Raw genomic sequence first — 12882 nt, forward strand, 5'->3', positions numbered from 1 at the left:
AAATGTGTTGCTTGAGTGACAGGCAACATCAAACCACCAGTCAGTCTTTCACAGTTTTCGCAGTATTTTTACCCTAAATTAAAAAGGTACCAAATCATTGTGACGGTTAAATGGCTTGTTTAGGCAGCTGTCCCCACTCCCTCTACCATCTTTTACCAGAAAACCAGCCTTGCAAGATCAGGACCTTTGACGTAGGAGTCCGGGTCTCAGAAGAAACACAAATTACTTTCCAGAACTACACATGCACACACACATTAACCACCGACTATATGACTAAGGCAGCAATAGCGCTATTTTAGACGTTCATCATGGCAGAGCTGAGAAGCAGAGAAAACAGTTGTCAGAGGAAACAAGTGTGTGTGACCGAGTGAGGGGCCACACACGAGTACACATCAGAAGCATGCAAACCAAATACTGACATGGTGTTCTTGCTGTTGCACTTGTATGCATCTTTTGGATAAACTTGTTCTCTATGTATTTGCACTTTCTCTATCTTTGCTATTGCTGGAAAGGCGGCCATTTTTATGAACGATGTCTGTTGCTGGTTTGTTTTTAGTGAGTGGCTGTTTATGGCTCCGTCGGGATGGCCATAGCTCCACGGCTTGTGTCCGCCGGCTCCATTGAAAACAAATGCACATGGCCAGGAAAGGGGGAGGGAGGAGGATACATCTGGGGTGAGGTTTAGCGACAGTGACGATAAAGTGGCAGACACAAGGGGGAGCTCTGTAGAGAAAGTACAGTATTTTGTAACTCATGGCTGTACCCTCTCAGTTCAAGAAAGGATGGTTTACACATCATCTTCCCCAGTGTTTTTATAATAACCTTTCTATGAAGATGAAATACTTACAGTCTCTGAGGAACAATTAAGTCTTGCAGAATTGTGCAACTCAAGTCATCTGGTAAAGACTCCTGTAATTGTTTTCATATTTTATATTAAACTAACAATGGCAATTGTGGGATTTTCTGGCGAGACACATACTGTACATGCACAAAAACCATACTTGGAGGCAAGGGACAGAGCTGACACAGGGAAAACCCCAATTGATTAATTTTTTGAGAGGGAAACGGCCAGGGGCTCTTCTGCCAGAAAAAAAAAAAGCTTTCAGATAGAAGGACTCAAATATTTTCTCTCCACCTCCCGCTCACCATCCCCATTCATCCACCATCTCTCCACCCATGTTGCTAAACACTTCCCTTATTATATATTATAAATCTTCTTGTTTCTCTCCCCACAGTGCCAACTTTCCATTCCCTGCTCCACAGCCACTTGCACACACACAGTTAACATTTACTCGACAAAGAACACATCCACTCCAACCATAAACATTGCATACCCTCTCACACACAAACAATGCTGTGATTAATAGCGGCGGAGCCATTGGCTCGTGTCTGAAAAACACGTTGGAGGAGAGTTTGGATGGAGGGAAGAAAGGAGGGCTGTCTGTCCTAGAAAGACCTCTGTGCTACAACTTCTAAACGCCAAGCATCAGCATTTTCCAGTGAGTTGCAGGGACACAGGGGACAAAGAGTAAAACAGGCAAAAACACACTGAACCATCTCTTTAAAACTAAAGAGAACAAAATAACTAACACCAATCAGCCAGTCATCTTCTGAGTTTGTTCTGCTTCCCCTGATTAACTGAAACATACATAACTGTAATTGCACTCTGTATTACAATGATCTGTCCATTTCTGTTGCAGTGGATTACTATCTAGTCTATGTTTTTTTTTTTTTTGGAAGCCAATGGAAGGTTCAAGTAATCCAAAATGTCCACACATTTTTGGCCAACCCCCAGTCTAATACTGTAGGACACTTAGGAAGATGGAATGAGAACACATCTGGCATTTTTGCTCAGATTAGACAAATACACTGTGGTTGCACATTAATATATTTGGCACCAAGTTTTCTCTAACCGTACAGCAGAGAGCGGGATAGTTTCCATTTCAAAATGATCATCAGATGTTTCTCTAGCAATTCAAGATTGATGAGTGATTTTCCAGCTATCCAAGCACTGACAAACTCTGATGTGCCATATCTGGGTCTCCTTAACGTGTGTTTGTTGTGTCTTGTACTGTAAGTGTGAAGTAGCACATTTGCTGCAAGTCTTTGAAAGGCTACAAGATTAAATTAAGGATCAGTCAAATGTGTTATTTTCCTTGTAACACAATTTCAGTTTCTTTTATTTCATTTTCAGGACACAAAGGTTGTTGTGTCCTGGTGGAATTCACCTCTTCTTAAATGCTCAGTCTGTCCCCAGTGTGTGTCAAGTCATGGATGAATGATATTCTGTCCCTCTGTGTGTTCGAAACACACTTTCTCTCTGCATCTCCTTCAGTCTCCAAGGTTAGCGAGGGGCCCCTAAGAGGCCATGTGACTACAGTGTTTCACCTGTCTCAAGCCTGGACACAAAAATCATCCCCAGGGGTAACCATTGCACCACCAAAAAAGATAAAAAGAACAAAAACACAAATGCTGCTTATTAGAGTGGGTTCGGGAACCTGTGCATACTCACACACAAGCATGACATACACATGTACATATACCGTACACACTCACAATATTCCATAGTGAAATAGCACAAATGTATGAAAACCTGAGTAAATGAAAAGAAAGGAATGTTAACTAAATGTGGAGGGGAGGGGCTATGTTTGAGTGTGTGCGTGTGTATGTGACAAGCTATGGTAGACATAGCCGTTTGGTGGGTACGTGTTACTACTGATACTAACGTGACAAAACAAACAGCAGTAAACTAAGTAAAGCTAATCAAACAATGAGCTCACTCACATGTAGGCTGCTGCTGAGGCCACACAACCTTAGCTGATCAAATATCTATTTAACACTGGCAAGTGGAAAGCTTGTTTAAGGGTCCTTGCCATTTGGGCCCTTTCCGCTTTGAGAATTATAAATTGAATGAAAAAGCTGTTTTGGATTGTCTGCAAGTTCACTGAAGTCTTGTTTTGTCCACAAACCAAAATGATTCACTTTTAATGATTTCTTTGTTATCCAGAGCAAAGAAATGAAGAAAATATTCACATTTAAGAAGCTTAAACAATCGGAAATCTTGCTTTAATCATGAAAAAAAGCTTCAAACTGATTCTTCGATTATCAAAATAGTTATAGATTAATTTAGTAATCGATTCATCGATTCAGCTCTACTCTGTATCAACATGCACTGACCCGATACACTGTGACCACGTGGATGGAATTCCCTTGCTAGGACATAGCAATGGACTAGAATGTAGCATCAGGTTCACATGTATGACACACCAGGCTGATAAATAGAACCATGGACATGTAGAGAAACAGTCATTGTGGACTCAGTACATGGAAAGAGTAGAGAGGCCTTTAAATAGTTTCAACACATTGGGCTGTTGTGTTACATTACATTAGTTTTACCGTGGTGGAACTGATTTTAATTTTCCACCACCCATTGTAGGTAAGACAATATGTATGCCACATCAACAAAAGGTTTTATCCTGAGGGTTAGACTGATTTCTAAAGCTGTTCCATGTAAACACTAACCACATTATTGAACCTGTATATACTGTACACTGTATATGTAACCATACACTGCACCCCCCCCACCCCACATGCTCTGTCTGAACAAGGCTTGTCCAGTCACCTCTGTGGTGCAGATGTAATACTGATCAGCCACAGATCGTACTGATCAAACAATGAAGAGAGCTCACTTAAGCAAAGTGACCAAACACTTCAGTAGATCCTGAGCAAACAACACACAGGCTTCACAAACACTATAATCTTTAGCACAAACATGACAATGAGGCATTGTAGGGCAATGTCTCCATGCCACTCAAAGTCAACATCATCAATTGACATTCTAATGTCAATATGAGGGTCAACTTTATTCATTTAGCACATCAAAACAACCACAAATGACAAGTAGAGCTACAAGAAATACATGGCTAAAATAATTCAGAAAGTAAATAAATATTGAAATATATAATATAATAAACAAGCTAGAAGCAGTGTAATAGAAAAAGGCAGGTTGTCCAGCTAATCCTAAATTGAACACCAAAGAGAGGAGGTGTGTTTTCAGTAGAGACTTAGCAATTTCTATGGTCTAAACTGCTCTTACAGGAAAGGGCAAACTATTCCATAAACTGGGGGCAGCCACTGAGAAGGCTCAGTCACCTCTAGATTTGCACCTTGATTTGGGAACATCCAGGATCAACTGGTTGGAAGATCTCGTTACTCTGGCAGGAGTCTGGAGATGTACCACATCACATAAATAAGATGGGGCCAGCCCATTAAAAAAACCCTTAAAAACAAGCAATGAAACCTTAAAATCAATCCAGAAACAGACAGGAAGCCAAGTAGAGGGAGGACAAAACTGGTGTTATGTGGTCAAACTTTCTTTTTTCAGTCAGAATACAAGCTGCTGCATTTTGCACTAATTGTAGATGACAGAGAGATGAATGGTCTACACCCATATACATAAAATTACAGTAGTCTTGACATATTAAAAACATGAACAACTTTCTCAAAGTGTTTGGGGGGGAGGTAGGATTCTACCTTTGCCAAGAGTCGTAGGTGAAAAAAAACAACCTTTTTTTTTGACAACTGAACTAATCCGTTTGTCCAATTTAAAGCAGCTGTTGAAAATCACAGCCTGAGAGACAGGTCCACAGTGGCCCCCTTTACACTTGCCATTAGAATGTGTTTTCTGTAATCAGATAGCGATTGGCTAGTGCTTCACCACATGCATTTACACCAGATATTAACATGCGTCACCACTGTCCACATCAAGATCCTATTACTATCCAATCGCTGTCATTCCCCCTTACGTCAACTCCCCTCTTCTTCTGCAAAGATTTTCAGCAGCAGACTACAGCGTCATGTGTTAGCCACATGTGAAGTGCTACACTTCTGTTCAATGTGGTCACAATGCATCTCCGACCAGCTCCCGAAGTGGTTTCGCAGATCGGATAACAATTACCAGTTCTGTACTTGGAAGTGGTCCAATCGCAATCTGATCACAGAAAATGCATTTTAATCCCAGATGTAAAGGTTTTACATCTGCCCTGGTTTTCTGGTTTTACAGCCCAGTGTGATGGACGTTTTTGTCAGTTGCAGCAGAAGCTTGAACCCTCTTGGACCCAAGTCTATCCCTATTAGCCCCCCTTGCTCAGCTTAAATATTGGTTCCACATGACAAGTGAAATTGGATTGCTAGCTCTGCTCTTTGCCCCCCTTCTTTTTGTTTTTATGATTCCATCTTTGCGTCAGTCTCCCTCCAACCACACTGCAGTTTGTCCTCGCTTGTCCTTGCTGTCTGTTTTGCTGTTTGTAGCTTTTTTAATCATGTTGACGATTATCTTACATTATCTAGGACTATATTTAAAAAAAAAAAACATTACTTTTCCCAATTTAAATCAGTCTTCATTCAAATTATTCCATGTGATTTCATAAAACTGCTACTTTTTTTTATTTTATTCTTTTCACAGATGCTTTTGGTTTTTTCCTTATAAGCACAGGATTCTGTGACTATTTTTGTAGCCAAGTTTACGCCATGTGACTTGATGAGGAGAGAAAAAAAGCAGATTCTGTGAGATGTTTAGGTTTAATGAAGACGAGTGCCTAGAGCACAAAGTGCACAGTGGCCACAGCACTGTGACCTGCTGTAAACTTTCCAACCAACCCAAACCATCATAACTGATGATTAATAGGCTAGTGGAAAATGCCAGACAGCATGATCTGGACAGCATGACTACCATCAATCAGCTGGCTACTCTAATACATTCAGCTCTGGTGTTAGTCCCATGAAGTTGTCAGATGGCTGGCTTTCTTTCTTTGACTGTTATTTCAAGTTGATTCAAGTTCTGATGAAAAACAGGAGAGGGGTGTACAGTGGTGTGGTACGAGGCAGCTTTCAATCCTCATCTGATATAGCAGCACATTAGATGAGCTCGGAGCCACCATCCTCTGTTCAATGTGGTCCCAGTGCATCTCCAGCCCCTTCACAAAGTGGTTTGGCAGATTGCATAACAAGTGGTCAGGCGCTATCCAACTGCAATCCGATCACAGAAACCGCATTTTAATGCCAAGGAGGCCAGAGAGAACTGCATTTCATGCCACTCATGGGTATGTGCACAGCGACAGCTAAACTTACAATGTCTGTCATTCCGTGTGGACACGGAATCAGAAAACTTTTCTGATTATAACGCACTCCATATATGCGAGGGAGTGAGTGCACACAGCTGTACAGTGTGGCAATGAAGTACAACGCTAAATTAAAGAACTTCTGTAATTGTAAGTGTAAAAATGTTTTGGTTCAGTACAAAACTGTGGTGGAACAAATTAGAATATGACACATTGCCACAGTCTGAATGGGAAACATTGGTTGAGTTCCTTTTACTAATGGGAAGAACATTTTTTCACAAAGTAACACCGGTGTTCCTAGAGCCTGATATGCTCAGTGATGCCGAATGATTGTTGATGATATACAGTATATGACCTTGGATCTTAAATGGTGATTATGTTGTAAGAGACATAATAAACTGGACCATGAGCCAGAAGAACAAACATACAAATGGTCAAAGTGGGTTTCCCATGAGATTCCTCACATTCCTCCCTCTTAGCCCTGAGGCAGCAGCTGCCCACCCCCCCCCCACCTACCCCAACTTCCTACCTACTAGCACCCAACACAAACACCCACACACACATCTAACAGATGTGTGAGGCCTGAACCGCACAGTGTGAAATGACACATCTGGGAAACATACAGGCAAAAGTGAGAGAACAGTGGAGAGTCGCAGACAGATGGTGGATGTGAGGTTGTGAGAGGATGTGAGATGTGAAGTTGTGTTTACTGAACAACAGACTGCTGGAAAAGATAACTCGCTATTGTTGAGACTAAATGGAATTGGCTTAAACAGGGGGCAAAGGTCAGTGTTTTGGGGGAGATAAGGATTTGCATGTCCAGCAGGGTCTAGAAAAAGAGGCTGAACCCAGTATTAACTGTGTCAGCACCCAGTCCAACTACGGTGGTCACACGCTAGCCACAGGAGCCTTGCATCGACACCACCCACTTCCCTCAGGCTTTTTATTTAAAATTAGAGAGTGACTGTTCCGTTGCAAATAAAAGAAACAGCACGTGCTGGGTCACGGCAGACATGTGTGTCTTTAAATAGACATGCAAAAAAATGGGAGCAGAGCAAGGATAAAAACTGGTAAAGGATAAAAAGACCTTCCATCTACGGTCTGACCAAGCATGCAAGACTCTGATCTTTACATATATGTACACACAGAGTAGCCTGTTGTGCCCAGAGGCAGTGAGGACTGTTTTTGAAATTGGTTTGTAAACAAGGAGCTGTCAACTCATGGTGACTAAGTTTGTGTGAAGGTTTTATTGGGATCTAGCTGTGAGGTTGCAGATCATTGTAACTAATTTAATACCCTCATCTCACCTCTCCCCCATGATAGGTGACCTTCAGGTAACATGCACCACCCTGGAACTTGTGTCTAATGTGTCCATTTAAAAGGTCTGAAGAAACATAGCAGAGCCTTACAATACAAGTCTAAGTACAGGTTAATGGCACAGTCTAAGAATCCACAGTATGTTGCTGACTCAGTTTAAAATTAAGTCATGATGCTAAACTCGTTCAAGCTTATGAACCTGGTTGACTTTAATGTCCCCAAGAATATTCAGGAACACTACAGAAGGACCAACTCATCGTTCTTGGATGCTCCTAAAATCCAACAGCTGAGACCGTGTACACACCCGGAAACAACAGCTAGCCACTCGAGTATTTTATGGCCACAAATCACAGCTGTGTATAACCCATAATGCATTCTACAGGGTTTGCACACAATAAAAGCTACACCTGTGGAATGTAACAGAGTATAACAGCCCATTTATACATTGCTCTCTTTTTCTAGGTCACCCATTCATCCTTCTCCATCGCTACCTCCAGCATCTCCTGGGAATTCCTGAGGCTTTCCCAAGGAAAATGGAGAAATACAGTATGAACCGATGTCCACATTCACGTCAGGCTCAAGTTCATAATTTCAGTTATGGATACTGTAAATTATAGTCCTAAAGAAAAATGGGTTTCAAGCAGCCAGAATTCTGACTGTGCAGTCTTACTAAATGTGACAATCATCATAATAAGCTATGGCTTGCCCAACCAGAATGCTGTATCTACAGTAGACATGCCAGAATTCTTGCCATTTTTAACATTTGCTTGTTGAATATCTGGAAGTCAAACCACAATACTTCTTGTGGGAGTTCCATCTTATAAATCAGTGTACATCAAAATAATCTAGAAGCCGTCATTTTGAGGTCACAGTTTGCTTTAATGTGAGAAGCATAAATAGGACCCATTAATCCCAGCCTTTTGCTCACTCAAAGCACCATGGTGATTTGCAGGGCATTTTTTTAATATGGTATTTGAGTCACGGTCACAACATAAAACAAAAAGGTTTGGTTTCAGTTAATAAATAGTCCAGATGCTCAGATCCGATGTCAGGCCATTAAAAGAGATAAGAGTTGCACTATCTGTTGTTCATGCTTGTCATTCTTGTTTGTGATGTGATTAAGCTTTTTTTTTTTTTTTTTTACAACAGACACTTTGACCTGTCCAAACAGGAAAAGCACAGGTGTTAGTCATAACAGTGAAAATGCTGACTTATCAAACAACAGGTTAATGGCACAATAGTTTGTCACTTGGGTTAATCAGGTACTAGAAGACAGAAGCCCCATGAATAATGTGAGGACTGAGGAGATTCCTGATCCCTATTTGGTGGCAAACACGTGACGCTATTGTGAAACAGTTGCATGCAATTGTTGTTCACATCCACTTAGTTGTTGAATGGGGATTGACAACTCATCCTTAGTGCACTTGTGGTCAGTGTGGTCACAATGTGTCACTGACCACCTCCAGAAGAGGTTTGGCAGATTTAATGAATCTGAATCTGCCCTCAGTATGTCTAGGATGTATTTACTCTTCCAGTTTTACATGATTTAAGATGTTAAAATCTCTGCATCACAAGTCACACATTTACTGACAGCACCCGTTTATGGTTTTTAAAGACTGCATCCATCTGGTGTAATATTTTACATAATTATTTTTGAAGACTTTGCTGTTGTGTGAGTAGATTCATGTCTGGAAACTGCTTTAGGGAAGAGCTGGTGATTTAGAAAACAAAACTGCCCTTTCTAAAATAATGCACTGCTGCTGTCCTTGACCTCTAACCATCTGATCTACCGTGACAAACACCAGTATAAAGAGAGCTGAGAATGGGCATGTGTTGTTTGAGGGAAGTGAAATTCTAAAAGGAGGAATTACAGTCAGCCACCAATCTCAGCATGCCAGTAAGCTCCGACTGTGGCTGTTTCTTTTCTTTTTAACCACACTTTCATCTCTTCTTTATTGCCGATCTAAACAGTGAAACTGTCACAGCAGCTGGGAGAATGCCTTTATGACAAGAGTGTGAGATGGGAAAGAGAAACCTGAGGGCTGGCAAAGTAATCGTTTTTAAAATGGAAATCACACGGTACGGTTTGGTTTGGTACAGTGCGGTACAGTTTGGAGTGGTAAAGCTCTCAGTCAGGCTCCGCGTTAGCGAGATACGTATCATGACACTGAACTGGTGCGCAAATAACAACATCGAGCATGACACAAGACACATCCAGCAGCTCTTTTTTCCTGCTCGGTTTGTGGTTGTTTGTCTCAACAAGACGTCAAGGGAGTGACGCTTTTCGGTCGTCGTGGGCCTCGAAAATTTGCAAATAGATATGTTCTCGAAATTGTTCTTCCACAAGTTACACCAGTCTCACACTGACAGGTCAACCCCTTGAAACAGTGAATGTGTGTGATGTGTATTAAAGCATGTGGGTAAACCAGCGGATTACCTAGACCAAAGCCTTTCTTCACTCACTCCCTTCTGCAAGGTCAGTAGGCAAGATGGTCAATCCTAAGCCTGTCAGACTGTCTTATCTGGACACACACAAAGAGAGAGAGCGAGGGAGAGAGAGAGAGAGAGAGAGAGAGAGAGAGAGAGAGAGCTAACAAGCTTTGTGGAGTGCAACAACAGGACAGACAGTATAGAGAGCAGGACATACAGGCAAACATTTAGTTTCACAGGCAGAGACTGACTACTAGCACATCACTGGCTGCTTCTTTCACAGGCATTCCCAAGTGAATAAAGGCCTCCCTTTAAACACTCAACTAGATTCTGCTTGCGACAATTAATGCCAATTCTATCTCAAACATCTTGTAAAAGCCCATATCAGGTGACCACGAGAGAGAAACAACCGCTCCAGATGGTTCCACACTTTCGTAAAGTATTAGTGTTTCTTGGATTGTATGCTTGCCAAGAAAAGACAACTTTGAGCTACAATAAATAAATGGATCTTCAACAAAAACAATAATCAAATGATTGTAATACAAACTGTGAAAGAAAGTTGCAGATGCAGGTGCAGAAAGGTTTTTACATTTTCAGTGAAAAATATTGGCATTTCGATCCAAACCATGAACTCTCTGATCATAAAGAACGAAACCATAATAATTCTGGCCACTCAGGTCACTGCCAGTTAAAACAAAGTGTTGAACATATTCTGACCAAACTTTTAGTCAAATCACACATATCCAGACTAGAACTGAATCCTCTCTGTGGGTAATGTGGGCAGTGTCTCACATGCAACTCAGCTCAGCTTGCAAACTTCTCCTCCTGTGTTGCTGTATGAAAACAGAGGCAGTGATTGCCTTGTAACACATCAGAAGCAGCATGAAGCAGACATCGCTTCCCGTCTCTTCCCAGCTCCCTCCAGGGTCTGATCTGACTCTCAACTCTGTTCGGACTCTGTTCAACTCTCTGCTCCGCTGGCTCTGGATCTTGCTAATCTTTCCAGGAGTTTCTATTCAATCTGCCAGCTGGATCGAGGATCAGGAAGCAGCTTTTTCCCCCCCTCAGAGTGAGGCAGACTGAGAGGGGAAAAGACAAAAGATTGACAGAGAGGAGGAAGAAATAATAGGGGGGAATGTGAAAAAAATACCAGTAGTGCTGGTACATCACTAGCTCTGACAAGCTCTTTTACAGGTACACAGTGCAGTCTCAGTGACATCACTGTGACTACTCTGGCAACAGGTTTGTATATAAAGGGAAAATGTAACCACAATCACAGCAATCATTCATTCAAACATCTTGAATGAACCCAACTCTACAAGTCTTTGAACTGCATGAGGAAGCTCAAGTACATGTGATTAAATTAATACCAATATTTGTTTGGTAAGTCTTTAGAAACAATCTAGTTGAAAGAAATGTCATTCTCCTCATCTGTAAATGTACTCTGTGTTAAGTCGTGAGCACACTTGCTCACTCTCCCTCATTGTTATGTGTGAAATGTGGATCAGCTGGGGTATGTGATCTGAAAGCCAAGAAAACTGGGGCGATGGACAGAGGGGCCCATGTGTGTGTGCAGGCTTGAACAAGGATCTAGTTGATTGTGGTTCTCTCAGAGCTTTCCAAAGCCATCACTCTGCTGTCTTTGTCTCCCTCCTGCTACTCGTCCACAGTGGCTGTTTACTAAACAGGAAGCTTAAACCGCAGGCCCAGGGTATAAAGGCTGGACACTTCTTTGTGTTAATGTTTATGTCCTTTTACTTAAGTGACTGAGGTCACCACATGAGGAGATGTAAAATCTAAATCCAATCCAAAAATCCTATATATTACACACTTGTTACACAGATGAGGTGGAGAATATTGACATCCAGTTGTGATATCCGTATCCATATCAGACATTAAAAAGGGATATTGAGTGATCCCTTGTACAAATGATCCGCCTTATTTTGCTTCTCAAGCTTCTGGTGTTTAGGATACAGAAACACGGTGCACCAACATAAGAGAACATGAACATGAATAGTTGGCTTCCTCTTAAAAATACCCAGTCACGTCCATTTGTTTGGGAAGTATTCTCACTGGGTCTGATCTCTCTTTTTGCAGAGGTCAGCCAGCTGCTTTTGCTTTTCTCCTCCATCATCATTGTTGCAGTGATCGTGAATGGAACTATTTTGCGATGCCAAACGACACTGTATTGCAATAACCACAATATTGAGTGCTCATGCTTTTGAAAATATGCTCATTTGATTTCTTCTGTAAAGGAAATATGGAAAATATGGAAAATATTTAAAATTTGCGTAAATATGGAAAGAAAAGGGAAACAGCTCTGAAACTGCAACACGATCAATGTGAAACAACAATTTTTTAGGAGCAGTTACGTATTAACTTTGTGTTGAAAATCACTTTTTAGACAGGTAGTGCAACAGAGTATAAATCAGGCTTAAGTCTACACATAAGCCAATACAACTTTTTGTGGACTCAACAGCTCCACTGGACTTTCTACACAATCCATATCGGGCCCCTTTCACACAGATGTCATTACAGTGCTGCTCTAACGTCTAAATATATGTGTGCATGCGTGTGTATCCGTCCATGCAGACTGCCAAACTCATGGTTCCTCCACTCCTCTGTCCACTTCCCCCCTCTGTCTGTACTGTTGTTGGCGTCTCTCCGTATCCCATCTCATTCATACTTCCACCAACAACCGAATCCTCCAAAACACACAAATGTCACTGTGCATCCTGTAGCTACACACAGCAAACTCCCCTTGGGAAACTGCGGGAACTTCTTAGTCACTGAACACCCTGCATAGGGCTGTCACTTTTTATTTGAAATTTGATATTATTTCGAACATGGGATGCAAAGTTCATGTTTGAGCTGTAATTACGTGCTCGAAAGGCAGACTGCCATCTCATAGTAGAGGGCACATGTGAGGTTTCCTACCATTTCATCCAAAAGTGTCAGCAGCAGCAGTAGCATCTTGGAGATACAAGAGAGCCACATTCAATCCTGATCAGGTTGA

At 41.6% G+C, this 12882-nt stretch overlaps 1 protein-coding gene across 4 annotated transcripts in view; it reads right to left on the reverse strand.

The window, feature by feature from the left end:
• LOC122776084 (septin-7-like) overlaps positions 1-12882 on the reverse strand; it is a 34974-nt gene that overhangs the window by 17288 nt on the left and 4804 nt on the right. The gene's annotated exons all lie outside the window — the stretch shown is intronic.

Source organism: Solea senegalensis, linkage group LG10 (genome assembly GCF_019176455.1).
Source record: "Solea senegalensis isolate Sse05_10M linkage group LG10, IFAPA_SoseM_1, whole genome shotgun sequence".
Classification (NCBI taxonomy): Eukaryota; Metazoa; Chordata; class Actinopteri; order Pleuronectiformes; family Soleidae; genus Solea; species Solea senegalensis.